Raw genomic sequence first — 17,607 nt, 5'->3', positions numbered from 1 at the left:
ATGAATTTACTGGAAATAGGGCTATGTTTCAAACCCTTCTAGAGGCAAGCTAATTCCTCACAGTTACAGTGACTTCTGTCATAGTGGATCTTAAAATAAAAGACTGATGGCTCAGGAAGTTTGAAGTACTGGCTAGGTCAGAATGAAATGTACTTCAAAAGTTATTCAGCACGTGTTTGGTGCAATGGTAACGTGATGCCTGTGTGCCTTTTCATTTGCCAAAAGAAGTACTATATGTTGCCATATTGATCTGTGTACTTGCATACCTGCAATAAGTTCATTTTAAAGGTTATGGTACTCCACTCAAATAATTAAATGGTACCATGTGGTTTTCATGGCCAAACAAAACTGTTGTAAGATCAGATTCGAATACTGATGTGTTTTCAAGCAAAACAACTATCTATAAACTCCAAAAGGCTCATCCAACAGCACTGGGAGTGTAATCAACTGAGGAGTTTGAGCAGCAAATCTCCTATCTCTGCCTGGAATTAGCTGTCCAACTTCGAGCTGATGCTTCACTAGTTGCACAGTGGAACTCCTAACATCATCTGACCCTCTGGAGATATCTTACAGATGGTTTCTCCTTCAGAAGTCTTGCTGTGTGCATGGAAATCCACTGACAGTATACTATCAGCAGGCAACCTCGTGAGCCTGAAATGGTACATAATATACATAATATACTCATACATCATACATAATCATACTCATACTCATACATAATATACATAACTGCAGTAAAGCACTGGAACTGAGATATTTATCAAATGCAAATGGGATCCTGGGCTCCATCAGGAGAGGGGTGGTCAGCAGGGACAGGGAGGTGATTGTCCCTCTCTACTCGGCTCTTGTGAGGCCCCATCTGGAGTACTGTGTCCAGGTGTGGAGCCCTCAGTACAAGAAAGACATTGAGATTTTGGAAAGGGTCCAGAGGAGGGCGACTAAGATGATCAGGGGGCTGGAGCACCTCCCCTACAAAGACAGGCTGAGGGAGTTGGGCTTGTTCAGCCTGGAGAAGAGAAGGCTGCGGGGTGACCTCAGTGCAGCCTATCAATACCTGAAGGGAACCTACACCCACGAGGGGAGTAAACTCTTCAAAAGGGCTGACAACAGCAGGACTAGGGGAAATGGATCCAAGTTGAAGGAGGGAAGATTTAGGTTGGATGTTAGGGGGAAGTTCTTTACAAGGAGAGTGGTTAGGCCCTGGAACTGCTGCCCAGGGAGGTTGTGGATGCCCCGTCCTTGGACGTGTTTAAGGCCAGGTTGGACGGGGTACTGGGCAACCTGATCTAAATGTGTATGTTTGGTGGCCCTGCTAGGCAAGGGGGTTGGAACTACATGATCCTTGAGGTCCCTTCCAACCCGGGTGATTCTGTGATTCTGTGATTCTGTGATTTAATTTTATAGTAAGCTTAACGTATCCTTTATTGTTGTGAGTTCTCAGGGCCTTTGATTTTCCCCTTTATTCACAGCTAACAGCTCCTGTGTTACCATCTGTCCCGCAGCCCGCGAGCTGCATTGTTTGTCTGTGGGCTTGAGGGCAATGTATAATGCCAGCTGAGATGTATTTTTGGCAAGGGCAGTGACGTTTAAAGGAACATCGTTCTTTATGATTTCTATAGATACTTCCATTAAAAATAAACTTTTGTTTAACTGAGGCATTCACTATACTTTCACATCCTCTTGAGAGCTGGAAAACATAATGAAATGCTTTGTTAAATGAGGCCTTTGTTTTAGTGAATATTAGTGGATACAAGCTGCTTGAAAGAAACTTCAAACTGAAATGTAATTTCTGGAGTTTTCTTCTGGGATAAATTGAAAAGATGTTCTTTCTAATGTATGAGTACATTAAAATAAAAGAAACACTGAAATATCTACACTTTCACAAATTTTTATTAATGAAATAAAATAAAAATGTATGAGGAGAAAAATAATTTATATCCATTTATACGTCCCATGTTTGAAAGGACAATCTCTCGACAAACTCAGGCAGAGGCAGAAAGTAAGAATGAGTTTTAGATAGCCAATATGGCTGAAAAGTGAACTGAGGAGAGAGGTTTGGGGAAGGTTGCTGAAATAACTACAACAGCATGGCAAATGGAGGCAAGTAAGTTCAAAGTTCAGAGGAATCAAGACATAACCTTTTTCAGACTCCTGTAACATCCTCATGATTTGACACCCTGCCTTGAGGAAAACTTTAAGAAGGAAACACGGAGGCATCTTCCTGCTACCAAAGAGGTGAGTGAGATAAGGTCTTCCTGTATGGGTTCTCTTTTCTTGTTTTGGACACACAAAGAATGAAGGGCACAAAAAGGTGATGGGTGAAGGTAGGCTGCTATGATTCTATGGGATGAAGCATGTAAACTGATGGATTAACAGCACATAAATCTCTTGGGAGTTAAAAATAATGTGGTCAAGCTGTGCCGAAAACATGGACATGTATTTGGAATATCTAACAGTGGGAGTCTTGCAAGGAAAAATTGTAGTTTGCCATGGAGACAAGCTAAATAAGCAGAGCTTTCCTTCTGGGTTTGTTATGTGTTGTGCAATCCAGGTGAAACACGTGCCCTCTTGGCCTTCTCTTGCTTGTAAATTGAGAACAGTGATGTTTAGTCTTGTGGTGAGTAGTTTGCTATCCCAGCTGCTGCCCTGGAATTACAGAAGCACAAAGTGGGCTAATCTTTGAAACTGCCATTCTAACAGACATAGGAACTGACAGACACCATGAGATCTGTCAGATGGAAAGGTTCTGGGGAAAGGGGTAAAACCTGGGTTCCATGGGATGGAAAACTTATGAAGAAGGGGACAAAACTTGATTAAAGGAAGAGTGAGGCAGTAGCCAATAGAGTGGACATTGGTCACCAAACTCAACCAATCTAAACATCTCTCATGCCTCCTCCCATGAGGATGGAAGAACAACACACCCATACTGGGGCAAAAAGTAAATCCTGCTGCTGCTTCACACCAAAGGTCCTTTGCAGGAGCGGGTGAAATAGATTTGGGAAGAAATATTTAAGCCTGGCTCCAGGAGCTGCTGTGCTGCCCTGATACAAGGGAGCTAGCTTTGTGCCAGTGGATGCAGGAAACTAAGAGGGTGTAATTCAGTATTGTGTTGTTCTTCCAAGCATTGTCACCAAGTGCTGCAATGACCTGCCCCTTTGCTGGAACAGGCTGTGAGCCACTAGATGAGAAAAGCTGAACCCAAGGGTCTTGGTATTTCATTGTGATTACTCATATGGCAATGATTACTCATTATCTCCTTACTAATGCATGAGGCAGGGATTGGATCTCCAGTGAGTGCAAAGGTGGATATTAAAAGCAACCAGAAGTCAGGTTCATAGCAAGCATCTTTACTTCATTTGCACAAAGGTAAAGCAAACAGGCACTGATGTTATACTTCTGGCAAATAGCACACTGCCTCTGTTTCTCCCTGAGAGCCCTACATCAGTCTAGGTAGTGGGGGAAAGTGCTTAAAGACTTTTACTTTTCCTAAATGGTTGACCATATCTGGTGCTGAAGACTCAACTTTTCCTTCACAAAGCATTCATATTTTAAAATTGCTCAGATACTATGTATGAATTCAGACTATTCTGCCTTCAAAAGATACTGAAGAAAACTTGACATGGGATCTGGAGGAGCAGGATATCTGTGATCAGTTTGGTCTCCCAGGATCTTCCAGCATTCAGATAAATGTACAATAAGCCTGCATTTTTGTCCCTTGTCTTTGTAAAAGCTGACTTAGGCAAGTGGCAAAAGGGAACCTGTGGGTATTCAAAACCCTGACTGCTGGAGTCATGCCAATGAGCTGCCATTACCGTTTCAAGAAAGAAAGACGATAAAGACACTGTTTTAGATGTTGTGGTAGCAGACTGAAAATGGATAAGGCTGTAGTTGTTACAGATTCCAACACTTTTGGGTGAAATCCTGAGGATTCTCTTGTGAAATCAAAAGAAAATAAAAAATAAAAATTAGCCCACCTTATGTTCCTTTGGAGTGAGGAGTCCAGATGAGTAATGATGACCTTATAGTTGGTACAACAGCAAAGAGAGATGGGGAGGTGAAGAGTTGGCTTCATGAAGCCAAACAGTTCTGCTGTAAGGTAGAAACAAACCTGTGATGGAGGTCATGCCTCAGAGGCGTGATCTGGCTCAGAGAAGTTCTCAAGGAGGTATGAAGGCCCTGTTCAGTTGATAAGCCTCAGACGTGCTTTGCTGAGCAGATAACTCAATGTACATATCTGAACAGAGAACTAACTGTACTTATTTCCTTCCATGCTACCAACCTACCTAGCTGCGAGGAATGCAATCCTCCTCCTCTTTTTTTTTTTTTTTAACAGCATGCTATTTCTTCACAGATTTATAACTGTCTTGGATTTGCCTTCACAATCCTGATGCAAAGCCATCAGACCTGTGGAGTGAATTATTATCTTAATGGGGACACTCTGCTTGGCTCTGCTTCCACAAGCTGATTCCAGCTATGGCAAAAAGAGGAACACATGTTTGGGGAAAAAAATAAAAGCTGGAACAAATGGATTTGAAAGCCAGGCTGGTTCTCTCTATAGGGATGTCAATCTCCTTTTGGCACTGTCCTCTGTGGTGTTTTTCCAATCCACTTCAACTCTCTATTTGAAGGCTGAGACAACTCAAAGAACAGTCACAGAGAAAATTTCATAATCCATCATCAGAGCACTGAGCCTCTTTCAGGGATGAGAGGCCTGCTTTGACTTCTGTCTTTCTCTGGGTTGTATGGGACACCAAGCAGATATCATCAGAGATAAGTGTGCTTACTCTAAATAGCATCAACGCAGAACAGAAGAAGAGGGTTGTGGCTTTGGTACATGTGTAACTCACTTATCCGAGTCAACCTCTAATGAGTCTCTGAGGTTCTTGAATTCTCCTTCCAGTTGCTGAGTTTCAGTGGAAACTTCTTGGTTTCTTTGAGTTCTCTAGCTTTAGACTATAACTGTCTGTGACTGTTGGACCTACGACATTTGTACATGGGGTTTGTAGAGCTCCTGTCAATGTTTTGTTACTAAAACACAGCAACTTGTTTATTCTTACCTTTTAATCAATTAATAGTCCACAACAATATTATTCTTCGAATCCTTTCTGAAAGACTACTCAGAACTCTCCCATTTCTGTGACATCGTCTGGATTCAAATACAAGACACAACTGTCACCACTAAGTGGGTTTAATTCTGGATTGTTCCCACCTCCCAGGTTGTATTTGAATATAAGTGAAAAATAAATTAGGTGTTTGGCCTGTAACATTTAAAAAAAGGCAATCCAAGATTTTCAAGACATACCTGCCACGAGACTTTTATTAAATCTACACATTATGTCTTTGTAGGTTAAGTGCAATGCAAAGAAAAGCTATCCAGCTATCTAGGACATGTGTGGACACCTAATTGCTCCAGTGGGAATCCTTCAGATGCAGGCACTGCAGAGGAATGCCATGGGAGGGAGCTGGAGAAATTACCTTCATGCCTAGGAGCTGAGTCAGTGTGGAGCTGAGATTCACTTACAGGAGGTACTGGTACATGGTGGAACTGTTTAAATATAAAATCCCATCCATGTCAATGAAGTACGAGAACATAAATTACGGGGAGTATAAGGAGGGGAGGGAAACTGGCACATGGCATGGCAGAGGACTGAAAGGCAGATTCCAATCTGAATGCAGACCAGAACCTCCTCGGGTTGAGCTTTCGGGTGCTGTAATAGGCAGCAGCATCAGGGCTAGGGGAAAGGAAGGAACTCAGCAGTGTGGAAAGAGAACAGATCAAAAATCTATCCTTGTTCTTGTTCAAATTGATCCATATTAGTGGCAGTAAACAGGAGCTCCAGATATGCTTCTCTGAGAGAGCATGAGATAGTCCTACCCTTCCTTCCACCCCAACCCTGTGTAGATGCAGAGCCAGATTCTGCATTTGGCTACATGACAAATCAGGAGCAAAGGCTGAGTTACACCAAAATCAGAATCTGGTCCTAAGCAAATGACGAGCAGCATGGACAGCAGCATCTTTCCTTCCAACATCCTTTCAGCTCAGTTTTCCAGCCAGTGTATGTTTGTTACGTGTTAGGTTTTGGGCCTGAATCATGGGCCAGATGGCAACCTGTGGATGAGATGGTTGTACTAGATGATCTTAGAAGTCTTTTCCAACCTTAATGATTCCATGATTCTATGAGAAGTCTTGCCTGCCATGGTGAGGAAAAGATTGCTGACCTCCACTCAGTAATATCAGTGCAGGATGGGTGGTTGGTAAAGCTGTCATAAAGGCAGCTCGGCTAACAACTTGCTGTCTGGGAAAAAGTTAATATTAACCAAGCATGGAGCCCTGCAAAACATTGAGAAAAACAGCTTTAACTCCAAAGCAAGTGGCTGATACTGTCATTAGGTATTCCTTAACTGTGTTCTATAGTATTGAGCAGAAAAGCTACCCTTAAAAGTGAGTGTGCCTGATTGAAAGCACTGCAATAAAAGGTTATACATGCAGCCTCTTTTTACACCGCCACAAAACTGTGTAGTTCTATTTATATGGAAATCAGTACCCCGTGCTTTCTTTGCCTCAATATTTACTTGTAAGTTCTTTTCTTAAACCTCCTGCAGTTACCTGCCTTGTAGCAAGGATAAAGAGTTGCTACCAAGAGCAGGAGAGAATCAAGTCAGGGAGCATGAAGGTAAGCTAATGTAAAAGTCCTTGAAACCAGAGGGAATCCATGGGAATGTGAGATGGCCAATGTCATTGCGAAGTTTATGAATAACCCTGGCAATGCCAGAAGTTTCATGATGGAAAAAGGCACCTCTTAGAATGTCCCAAATTGGAAGGGGCCCATAAGGATCATCCAGTCCAACTCCTGGCCCCTTGCACTTGGTTTCTGAATAAATCTCCATAAATTTTATTATGGAAATGAAATGGTCCAGGGAACTTTGTGAACATGTGGTTTAGGATGATCTGGTTGATGTAGGGGAAATGGGAGAGTTATTGGTAAAATCTTTCAACAAAGGATACAGAGAATGAAATTCTTGTGGGATGGATTACTAATCGATTAAGAGGTAAGGAACAACAAACTGCTGTTTTGATAGTGAAAAAAATAGACAGGTGAGACCTGCAGCAGTTTCCAGTGAGGGCTGTGTTCTTCAGTACACTCATAAATCATTTGGAAAAGATTGACAATAAAGAAGCAATAAAGCTCACTGATGATGCAGAATTATTAATGATAATTGTGACTAATATTCCATCAGAAACTGCAGGAGCATCTCAAGCTCTTGAGACAACACACAACAAAGAGACAGGTGAAAATGTGTGTTAGTAAATGCAAAGTAAGGCAGCCCTAAAGGTTTATACACAGACATAGTCTCTGGGGTAGCTATTTCTTCTCAGAAAAGGGATCTTAGCATCAGAGTGGATAATGTCAGCTGAAAGCTCAAGAGAATTGAATATTAGGAATTACTGGAAGGGAACAGTGAGCAGAATAGAAAGCAACATCATGGAGCTACTTATATCTGCAGTGTATCCATACCTTTTGTATGTCATTGTTATAGTTTCTGTTCTAGAACTACATTAGGACTTACAATAGAGGAGGAATGGAGAAGGTGTACTCACTATTATTCATAACACAGGAACTAGGAAGCACTGAGAAAAAATGACTACTGAGTCAGATGAGAAAACAAGAGAAAGGAAATATTTCATCACACATGCACGTATTAATGCAATTCCTTATCTCTGAGTCACCAGGGTGGGATTCATCTGACTGAGCTGTAAGAGTGGATTCATACACTTGAACTGTGCACCTTTCATGCTGGGGGCCATTTTGCAGCTGGAGACCAAGGCTCCAATTATGGTCAGTGGGACTATAGTGAGGGGTGGCAGGCATATGATTCATCTCATCCACTGTAGACATTTCTGTTAGCAGAGGATGCATCATGCCTTTTCATCCACTGACTGTATAGGTCAGCTCTTTAGTTTGTGCAAAAGGGGTCTAGCATTGCTAATTGTAGATTTGTGGATGTCAACCTTAAGATAGCTAAATCCCTCCAAATGCTGTACTGGTTTGGCAGCAGAATGGATTTGCCTGCAAACAGTGCTCTCATTGTGGCTTGGGATTGTCACTCTGAGAGGAGGATGAAAGGCAGGCTGAGTTCTCATTCCCCTGTGATTGCCATGATGACAGATTGTCCAACACCTCAGGCTGCTAGGAAAAAAATTCAACTTAAAACCATTTCTCTTTCTCCTTCCTTTCCTCAACTCCTTTATTCTTTCCCTTCCCTTCCCTTCCCTTCCCTTCCCTTCCCTTCCCTTCCCTTCCCTTCCCTTCCCTTCCCTTCCCTTCCTTTTTCCAGTGGGGTGAAGTTAAAGCACAACACACTCCATTCTGTCTGGTTTATAGTCAGATAAGAGCCACATTCTGACTCTGGACGGTTAAAAGGGAAGATAACTTGCTTCCATGGATGTGTCTAAGAAAAGGATAAATTATCTCCTTTGTGGGCTCTTTGTTGCTCATAGTCCAATTCAGAGCTGTATCTTTGGCACAGCATACACATACACAAACAGAATGAAATGCTGTTCATCACAACAGGACACTGCCTTTCTGACTGGAAGGTACAACAAATGTCAAGAGAAAATGGATGGAGATGTGAAGTGCAGAAAAAGAGGGCCAGTGTTCTTCTACTGCTTTTGATATTGTTCATAGAAGGGGAGGTGAAAAATTATGCTAAAAGAACAGAAGTGTTAATGAGATAAGGAAATCTAGCAATTGATAGCAATGCAACCCATCATATGACCCCAAGTATGTGCCTATGTGAATGCCCTGTGGCAGCCCTGCCAAATTCAGGAAAGACTCAGTAAGACTACACATTCAATTTGTTAATCACTACAGGTCGAATGATGGGTTGATGAGAGAAGTTTTACCCACTTATAATATCACAGCTTGCTATAGTTACCACTAGTTACCCTTCCTTGTTTTCCTTGTTTTTTGTTTGTTTGTTTGTTTTTAATAACTTCCTCAAAAAATAAAACATTTCGGAACACAGGTCCTTCCCAGGGCTACTGGGAAGGATATGTCCCTATTAAAGCAGGTGATTCACCCTAGTGAAAGATCTTTGTCATCTAACTATGTCTTTGTTAGCCTCCAGTGTTCTTTTAACCAGTTCCTGACAAGAAGGTAGATAAGCATGAGGGTCAGTTTATGATAAGGGCTTGAGACTTTGCTTCCCCATCATCTTTACCAAACAAATGGATTTGCTCTTACAAGAGCAGTTAAGACAGACATTTCTTTTTAAATGGAAATTATTTCAAACTGAAAAAATATTCTGTCTTGTTCTGCCTAGTGAATGTTTCCAACAGTTGCATTGCAAGTGACTTGCAAGTTCTCCTACAGTCTCGGTATGTCAATCAGAAGTGGACCTCGTGGAGTTTCTCAGCCTTTTCCTTGTGGCATGATTAATTCTACAAGCCCCTTAGAGAACAGAACTTCTGTCAATGAGCTCAAAGCACAGACAAATTGAACTAGTGTATTAAACACAAATACAGCAAAAGCTGGAATGAAAAGTCACCACTTCTTCAGAAGATGATCTTAATTGCTCAGTGGCCAGCAGGAGCAACATTCACACCATCAGAAGCAAACGATTTTAGAAGAAAAATCAACACAGTGTGGCCTACTAACAATACAAAGTGGAGGTCCACTGGGATGTTTTATTCATCATCTTACTCGAGCCACTGGGATCTAAGAGGCCCATGCTGTCCCTAGGAAGAATCTGGGCAATTTCTAAGAGCTTTCTCTATGGAGTTCCAGGAACCATGTGCTAGCTAGCCTGGCACAGATGCTTTTCAAGAATAGTCACTGAAAGCTTTGCCTACAATGGGAAGAACAGATTTTGCCTACACAGACAGAAATAAACTTTAACTTCTGGACACCTATATTCTCTCTATCAGCAACACCTACTGTTGTCCTCATGGCAGTTCAAATGTTCTCTTAAGAACAGAGTGGAGGAGTAGAGGTCACTCAGCTCTGGCCAGGTATTGTCTACTAAGAGTGCGCACACCTTGAGTAAAAGGTTTTTATAGCAAGTAATAATTTCCCTGCTGAGCTCTTCTGTATTGCTATGAGCCACAAGGAGATATTTCACAGGGTACAATTCCAACCCTGAACTCACTTTCTCTGCTAGCTAAACTGTTCAGCAGGGTACCATCCTCCATAAAGGCAAAGATACGGCATCTTGACATATCATCTGGGTCAGCATTATGCTGTGAGTGAGGATGGAAGAAGCTGAGACATCCAGGTTCTGTCTGAGCTGTCTGTGACCAGACAGCTGCCTGCTTGCTCCAGGAAAAGATGCCAAGACAGGTTTAAATATCTTTGCATTTGCATGCATGGCTTCAGACTGCATGGGTATGACCTTAAGGTTGTTTACATCTTGGGAACTGCTGAGCTAAGCCCTTTCAGTGGCCCCAGTCCCTGGAATATCTATGTAACTGCCAAGGGAAATCAATAGAAATAGCCAAGTTGTGGAGCCAGACTTCTGTTCAAAATGTTTTTTGCCAATGGGACTTGAGGATGAAAGAGGCTCTAAGTATTGAATACGTCATGCCCATGATGAAAGAGCTGTCTTCAGAAGAGGCCACTTTATCAGTGCCCAACTCCATTTCCTCTGGGCATATGTTCTTTTACCAGTCCCTTTGATCAGAAAATCCCTGCCTGTGGACTCAGATATCTTCTGATCTGCATCGTCCCACCGTAAGAGGAGTTGTGATCCATAAGATGGAATTTGGTCTTTATGTATCAGGGATGGAAACCATTATTTCCTCGGAAAATGACAACTCTGCCTTCCAATTGGAAACGGACTGTCCCTGACTTAAAAAGACTTAGAGGATCTCTTATCAAATATCTTCAAAAGCTGTGAAAGGAAGACTGGGAAAAGCCAGCCAATTTCCTCTGTTTTTATATTAACTTCTTTGTATTTTTCAAGTTCTACTCTACAGTTGGCTTGAATTAATATGCAGCAAGGCTGGTTTTTGCTGTTTTGGTGCATGTGTGCTTTATTTGATTCCCGGAGGTTGCCTCAGACTTGTTTTCTCAGAAAGGATTGAATTGTTTATTGATCTTTGCTATTGTTCAGCATTAGTGTGCTTGTCTGATGCAAGTTCTCATTTCTTGCTTTGCTGCTACTGAGGATTCAATTAAAAAAGAAAAAAAAAAAGGCAAACCATTTATATTTCCTATATTGAAGCAAAACAACAGTACTGACTCAGAGTTGAACAAAAAATGAAAATGGTTCGGATATTACAGATTAAGGCTGGTGATGAAAGACAGAAGATACATAACTGTACTCATCCCTACACTGCATTGCAAAGAGGTTGCAGGATTATTGCCTCTTCATTGCACTACAGCAGTCTTCAACTCAGACTAGTTGTTTTACTACAACTCTGTGCATCATTTTTTCTAAATCTACACTTCAGAGTGACAATGGAGATGTCTCAAACTGAGTGTATGCTATCTAATTCTCCAAGCTAAAGCTCTACACTGGAGGGGATAATGCAGACTGGGCAGGATCAGGTTGTCCAGTGGAAGGAAGGAAGGAGCATGTAGCCACAACTCTTCTGTCCGCTGTTAAGATCACACCCTTTTTGGTAAGACTTGGAGAAGAGGCTGTGTTGCTAACATGGTCCTTCTGACTCAATGACCATCTGAATCCAGGGGAAAGCTGAGCAGTGGAGGTCAGATGCTCTTGTCAGACTAATTAACATGGTGTTTTCCTATGAAAACATGAGTAGTTTCATAGTACTCCTATGTCCAGAGTAGTAGATAAATGACTCTGTGAGAAGATTATCAATCCCTGAAGAGTGCATATTTTGGGCATTGAGGTATGTGGATGAGGAGGAGGGTGGGATTCTTCTCTGTAAGACCATTGATGAGGCATATTGATCTGTACAGCAAGACCTGCCAACCACATCAGGCTGTCTAGACACTGAAAGAGCAAAATAATAAATGAAACAACAAATCAGACAATTGGGAACGATTGAGCGAAGAGAAAAAAGGAAGAAGGGGGTTAAGAGAGAAATTCTACAAGTAGCATGTGAAACAATTGTTTTTTACCATGTATAAGTGCTTGAGTCTTCCTTTTCCTGATGATGATGTGGAGGGCTTTTCTCTCATCATAACTGTTTCTCCACAAGGGATAGCTTTCTATTTTTTAACAACTTATCCCAATATAGGTTTCTATTCATGGAAACTTCTTTAATCACAAGTAATCCGGAAGGGTTACTCCCTCTTAGGCTCTTCCTTTGCTTTTTGGGCCAACACCACCTACAACTACAATGTGAATGGCTTTGTAGTGATACCAGATCTATCAAAATGATGAAAAAAAGGAGTGTTTCTAACTCCTTATCATCAGGCTCACCCCTCAGTCTTTCAAACAGTTTCTTCATCCACCATAACCTCTTCCTTTGATGCTTTTATAGTAGGATGCACTTTTTCCTTGGATTTTGTGCTACCTTCCATTTGAGGGATGAAAAAAAAGATCCAGACACGGAATTGAGGCTCAGAAATCCCAACTGCACATCCTCAGTCTAGTCTGATGGGCTAAACAGGCTGAGAGGCTGTAGAAGGGAATCTTATAAGAATGTATCTTTGAGTTTTACTTTCCAGCAAGCTGGCTGTCCTTGTCGCTACAGACAGGAACAGAAACATCTCTGAGAAGCCATAAACCTAAAGACAGCTCTGCTTCATCTGGCTGCTCACTCATGTACACACATACACATTCATATGCACAAACTCACAAACACACATACATTTGCATGAAGTCTTCACTAGAACCACAGCTTTTCAGATTTTCTCTTTGGAAATCAGAAGTTGTCTCCTGAAAACTTTAAGTTAAAGAATTCAGCTTTTTTTTTTTTTTTTTTTTTTTTGGTTGAAAAACATCCCCCTCTCCTCCTACCCAGTATCTCAGTAAAACAAACAAACAAAAAAACACATTGGAAAAAAAAAAAAATCACTACAACAAAACCTTTTCACCAACAAAACCACCACAGCAACAAATCATTCTTCAAGAAACATCTACACATTTTCAAAGGAAACGTCACTTCACATTTTTGAACATTTTTGACAAAATTCTAGGAAAGAGAAAAAATCAACTCCTTGACTAGTGTTATCCAAGGCTCAAAGCACAAGAGCTTGAAAGCCTACAGGAAACCTTCAGAGATAAAGGTCACCCAGACCTCCCATGCAGGGAATCAAGTTTCAAGTAAGTATAGGATTTATGGTGCTCTGCACTTTTGTAAGGATTAGGTAAATGCCTTTTCACTCTGCCCCACAGCCTACACTGTGCTCTGCAGACTACTGGTGTTTATATTCTGGTGTGATTTGCAAACTCCAAACCTAGATTGTATTTCTTGTGATTGGTATTGAGGGAACCATTTAAATTTCTTGGAAGAAACAAAACAAAGCAGAATAAAACACAAATGAAAAAATCCAACACCTGTAAAGGATGAACACAAGATCTGCTTATAGGCATCCCTGATTTGGCAGCCGTTACCAATTGTACCTGTGTAGTGGCTGATTTATTTGCTTTTCTTGCAGTCATTTCAAGGGCAGCTCTCTGATCTCCCATGGTCTATCAGTAGCCTTCTCATACCTCAGACTGTGCAATGATGGTTTGAAATATCTGCTTTAACACAGCAACCTTCTGGTGTGGTGAAGCATGGCAGAAGAGCAGGTTCAGTAAGGGCTGCATGAGAGAAACCATAGAATCATTAAGGCGGGAAAAGATTGGTAAGATCATTTAGTCCAGTGGTCAACTCATCCTTACCAAGCCCACTAACCACATCCCTCAGTGCCACATCTGCCCTTTTCTTGAACACCTCCAGGGATGGTGACTCCACCACTTCCCTGAGCAGCCTTGCCAATGCCTCACCACTATTACCTAAGAAGAAACTTTTCCTAATATCCAGTGTGAACCTGCCCTGGTACAACTTAAGGCCATTTCCTCTCATTGCAGTAGGGGGTGGATTATGAGGCCCTGATGAGGTGTGGAGCTTGTGGATAGTGAAGATACTCAGTACAGGGGATGAGAGCAAGTGATTGCTGGCAAAGTAGGGAATAGTGCTCTGTCTTACTAAAGCATTTAGGGAGTGTTGCCTAGCTCACAGTCCAGGAGGTTTTAGCTATATGTGAGCTGTGTAAGTGGACTCAAGCACACTGGAAGATTCTTGTATTGGGAAAAAGCTGCAACAAGAATGGGATATGGGCATTTTCACTATGGCCTCACACCATCCTCTGCTCTGTGCCTGTTCCACAATATGTCAGATGAGCCAGGCTGCAGCTTGTCCTCCAGAGCTGCTAGTTGAGATCCTGGTTGTGCTTTCCCCTCAATTTTTTTCTTATGCTTTCCTTTTCCAACGCTCCTGCAAATCACAAATGTTCTCTGTTAGCCTTGACAAGCAAGCCTACTGGAATGGGAGATCCCAGTGATGACAGGGATGATTTCTGTGCCCTTGTACTTCCAGGACTCCACCCCCAACATTTTCTTAGTCACATCCAGGAGCAGCTGCACTTTGACCATTCTTTATTCTTTTCCTTCAGATTGTTCCCCTCTTCCTCTAGCTTCACCCCTTTCCAGGAAGGGCTGTTTGGCTTTGGTGGAGCAGCCTGACTCTCTGTAGGAGGAAAGCTGATAGAAGAATGACTGTAACAGATCTCAAGGGAGGGGACTGAGTGGGACAAACATATATAATAAATACTTTCTACCAGATATTCTCTAGCTTCCAGTTATTTTCAGTGGTATGTCTAGCTAGGAGCTCCCAAGGGATCTCTCAGTACTAATCTTCTAAGGTGTGAGATTAGTCATTCCAGGTGGAGATGCAATCTCTTAAGCATTCATAATCAATAATATTTATTTTTTCACTTCATTATAGGATGCTGGAAGGTAGATTCTCTTCATCACATGAGGGGAAAGGTTTAATTAGGGCTGACACCAGGAGAATGTCCGGGTGATATTTCTCAGACATCTAAGCTGTGTTGACACGTGGTTCTTACAATTTCATCTTTAACCTCTATCCTCATGGAGCCAGCTGGGAGATGAGGCTGGAATTAACCTTTCCCTGATTTAGAACACCCACAGCTATCTGCTTATCTATTTAAAGGGAAGTTCTCTTAACTTTTTTTTTTTTTTTTTTTTTTTTTTTTTTTTTTTTTTTTTTTTTTTAATTAAAGTGATTTCATGCAGCTGTTGGTATCTCCCTCCTCCTCCTGTTAACACAAGATCCGTATGGAGGGTCTCTTTTCAAGAAGACAGCTGTATTTTCTCATTCTCTCAGTTAATGAGGGTGTGAGCTTCCACTACAAAAGATGTTAGAACTCTCAGTAGGTTCCAGGCTGAACAGCCATCTGAATAAGAGGTCTGTAAGGAAAACAAACTTGGCAGCAAGGGTGTTCATAGTGGAGCCTTATTGGATGTTTCCAAATAGTAATAGTAGTTTATTATACCCAAAAAGATGGAACACCCACCTACCAGTTTATTATCCACATTGACTGTAGCTGTGATGTTGGTACTTCCAATCCCTGGAAGTAAGCATCTGAAACAAGAATTGGATCTAATCATCCCCACAGACTTGTGGTCAGTACCTGAGCATAAAACAAGCATGATGAGTAGTAAAAGCAGGCAAATAAACCTACATCACTGGCTTCTTTTTCCATTTTAAAATAATGCAAGCTCTTCCAATTTTCTCCTGCAGTAGTGTTTGCAACAGTGCAGCACTTGACACTATATAGAGCACTTAAGACTTCGTATGATGGAGAACAGAGATAGCAGCAAGAAAAAAAGCAAACCCTTCAAGATTGTATATCCTTCGATAGCCTGTTGAAAGGACAGGTACTGAAGCAATATCTGGACCATATTTTTAAACTCAAAATGCACCCTGATCTTAAGAACAAATTCATCTCGCATTGCCCTCTAGGGCAAGTGGGAGCAGAATGTGATCCATGTGCCCAGACAGCATCAAACTCTGTGGCAATGCTCTATGAAAGCTCAGAATGGGGAAAGTGAGTTAGAAATCCCATTGATGATGTTTCTAGCAAATTCTGATGCAATATGGTAGTGTTTGCTGCTCTTCTTCATTCATGACTATTTTTGTACGTGGTCCTTGGTTTTTATTTACATAGGTGAAGAAACAAGAATTCAAGTCTCTGGGGAGCTTGGTCTAATGGTTAGTCAGCCTGCCCACTGCAGGATGGTTGAAACTAGATATTCTTTGAGGTCCTTTTCAACCCAGGCCTTTCTACGATTCTATGATATTTACCCTGGAGTTCCTGACACTGTGTTCCTCTATCAGTGATTGCTCCAGGAGTTAGGACTCTGGTTTTGTCATATTCTCATGGACTCTACTGATGTCCCTCTGCCCTTTTTTACTTCTGTGGATGTGACTTTTGAGAGCAGTCTAGTTGGAACACTTCAGATGGATGCCTGCTTCTGAAAATTGTTCTCCTCATGAACAAAACAGGTGAGTTTTAGAAATATACATGTTACTAGTGTCATTCCGTGCAGAAGCACTTGTCTGCTTCAGAAAAGGGGCTGCACTTTGAAGCTGAAAAGGTTTGGTTTTCTGCACAAGAATACAGAATGTTACAAGGAGAGTATTTTCTCCATGAAGACTCAGGTGGGAAGGTGAGCGGTGTTTGCATCTGGCTCTGCACCTCTCAGTCCTCTGCAAAGGCAAAGCTCTGTCAGTGAAAAAAGCTTTGCTGGTAAGGGAAGCACATTTCCTTAGGGAGCAAGCTCTTGGAGTGATTCTGTAGTGTTTATGGGTGGGTTGGCAAGCTCAGAGTCATGGTTTGTTGAGTACCTTGGAGTAAACTAGCACTGCAACTGTGCTGGTGGCAGAGAATCACTTGAACTACAACATTCCCTGGGGAGCACCGTGCAGTGTCAGGCTCAAGGCCTCTGTCATGCTCTACTAGGTGCAAAGGCTTTGAGCTGTGTAGCCTACAGGTATCCCTGCAACAGTGATTGAAGTGGATTAATCTGAGAAGAACTAGATGACCTTTGAGGTCCCTTCCAAACCAAGCCATTCTATGGCTCTATAATTCTATGCTGTTTGCTTGCAGGCCATTTTGAAAGATTCAGACCTGTTGTGCAGAACACTGTGGGACATGTGGAGCTGCTGTACCTGACATGTCAACTGTGCAGAAGGGCAGGAGCTGGATGTCCCTCTAGCAGGGATTCCATTGGCTAGATTGACGAGGGCCACCTCTTGAACAGATCACAGAATTATAGAATCATGGAATGGTTTGAGCTGGAAGGTCGTCTAGTCCAACTCCCCTGCAATGAAGAGGGGTACCGACATCTAGGTCAGTTGCTCAGAGACTGGTTCAGCCTGACCTTGGATGTCCCTAAGGTTGGGGTGTCCACCACATCTCTGGGCAGATATTACCTCCTTATTTGCTCATTAGAAGTTTGTGGTCTTGTTCCTCTCCAAATCTGCCAAAATTAAGTAACACATGCATGTGCCATGTCCTCTTGGGGAAAAGTTACAGGAATGATTCTCATTATGTATATGTATATGTATATGTATATGTATATGTATATGTATATGTATATGTATATGTATATGTATAT

The sequence above is a fragment of the Centrocercus urophasianus genome, unplaced genomic scaffold (assembly GCF_019232065.1).
Source record: "Centrocercus urophasianus isolate 14NV4802_14NV808 unplaced genomic scaffold, USGS_Curo_1.0 seq_15, whole genome shotgun sequence".
Taxonomy (NCBI): Eukaryota; Metazoa; Chordata; class Aves; order Galliformes; family Phasianidae; genus Centrocercus; species Centrocercus urophasianus.
This window is presented reverse-complemented; position numbering follows the sequence as displayed.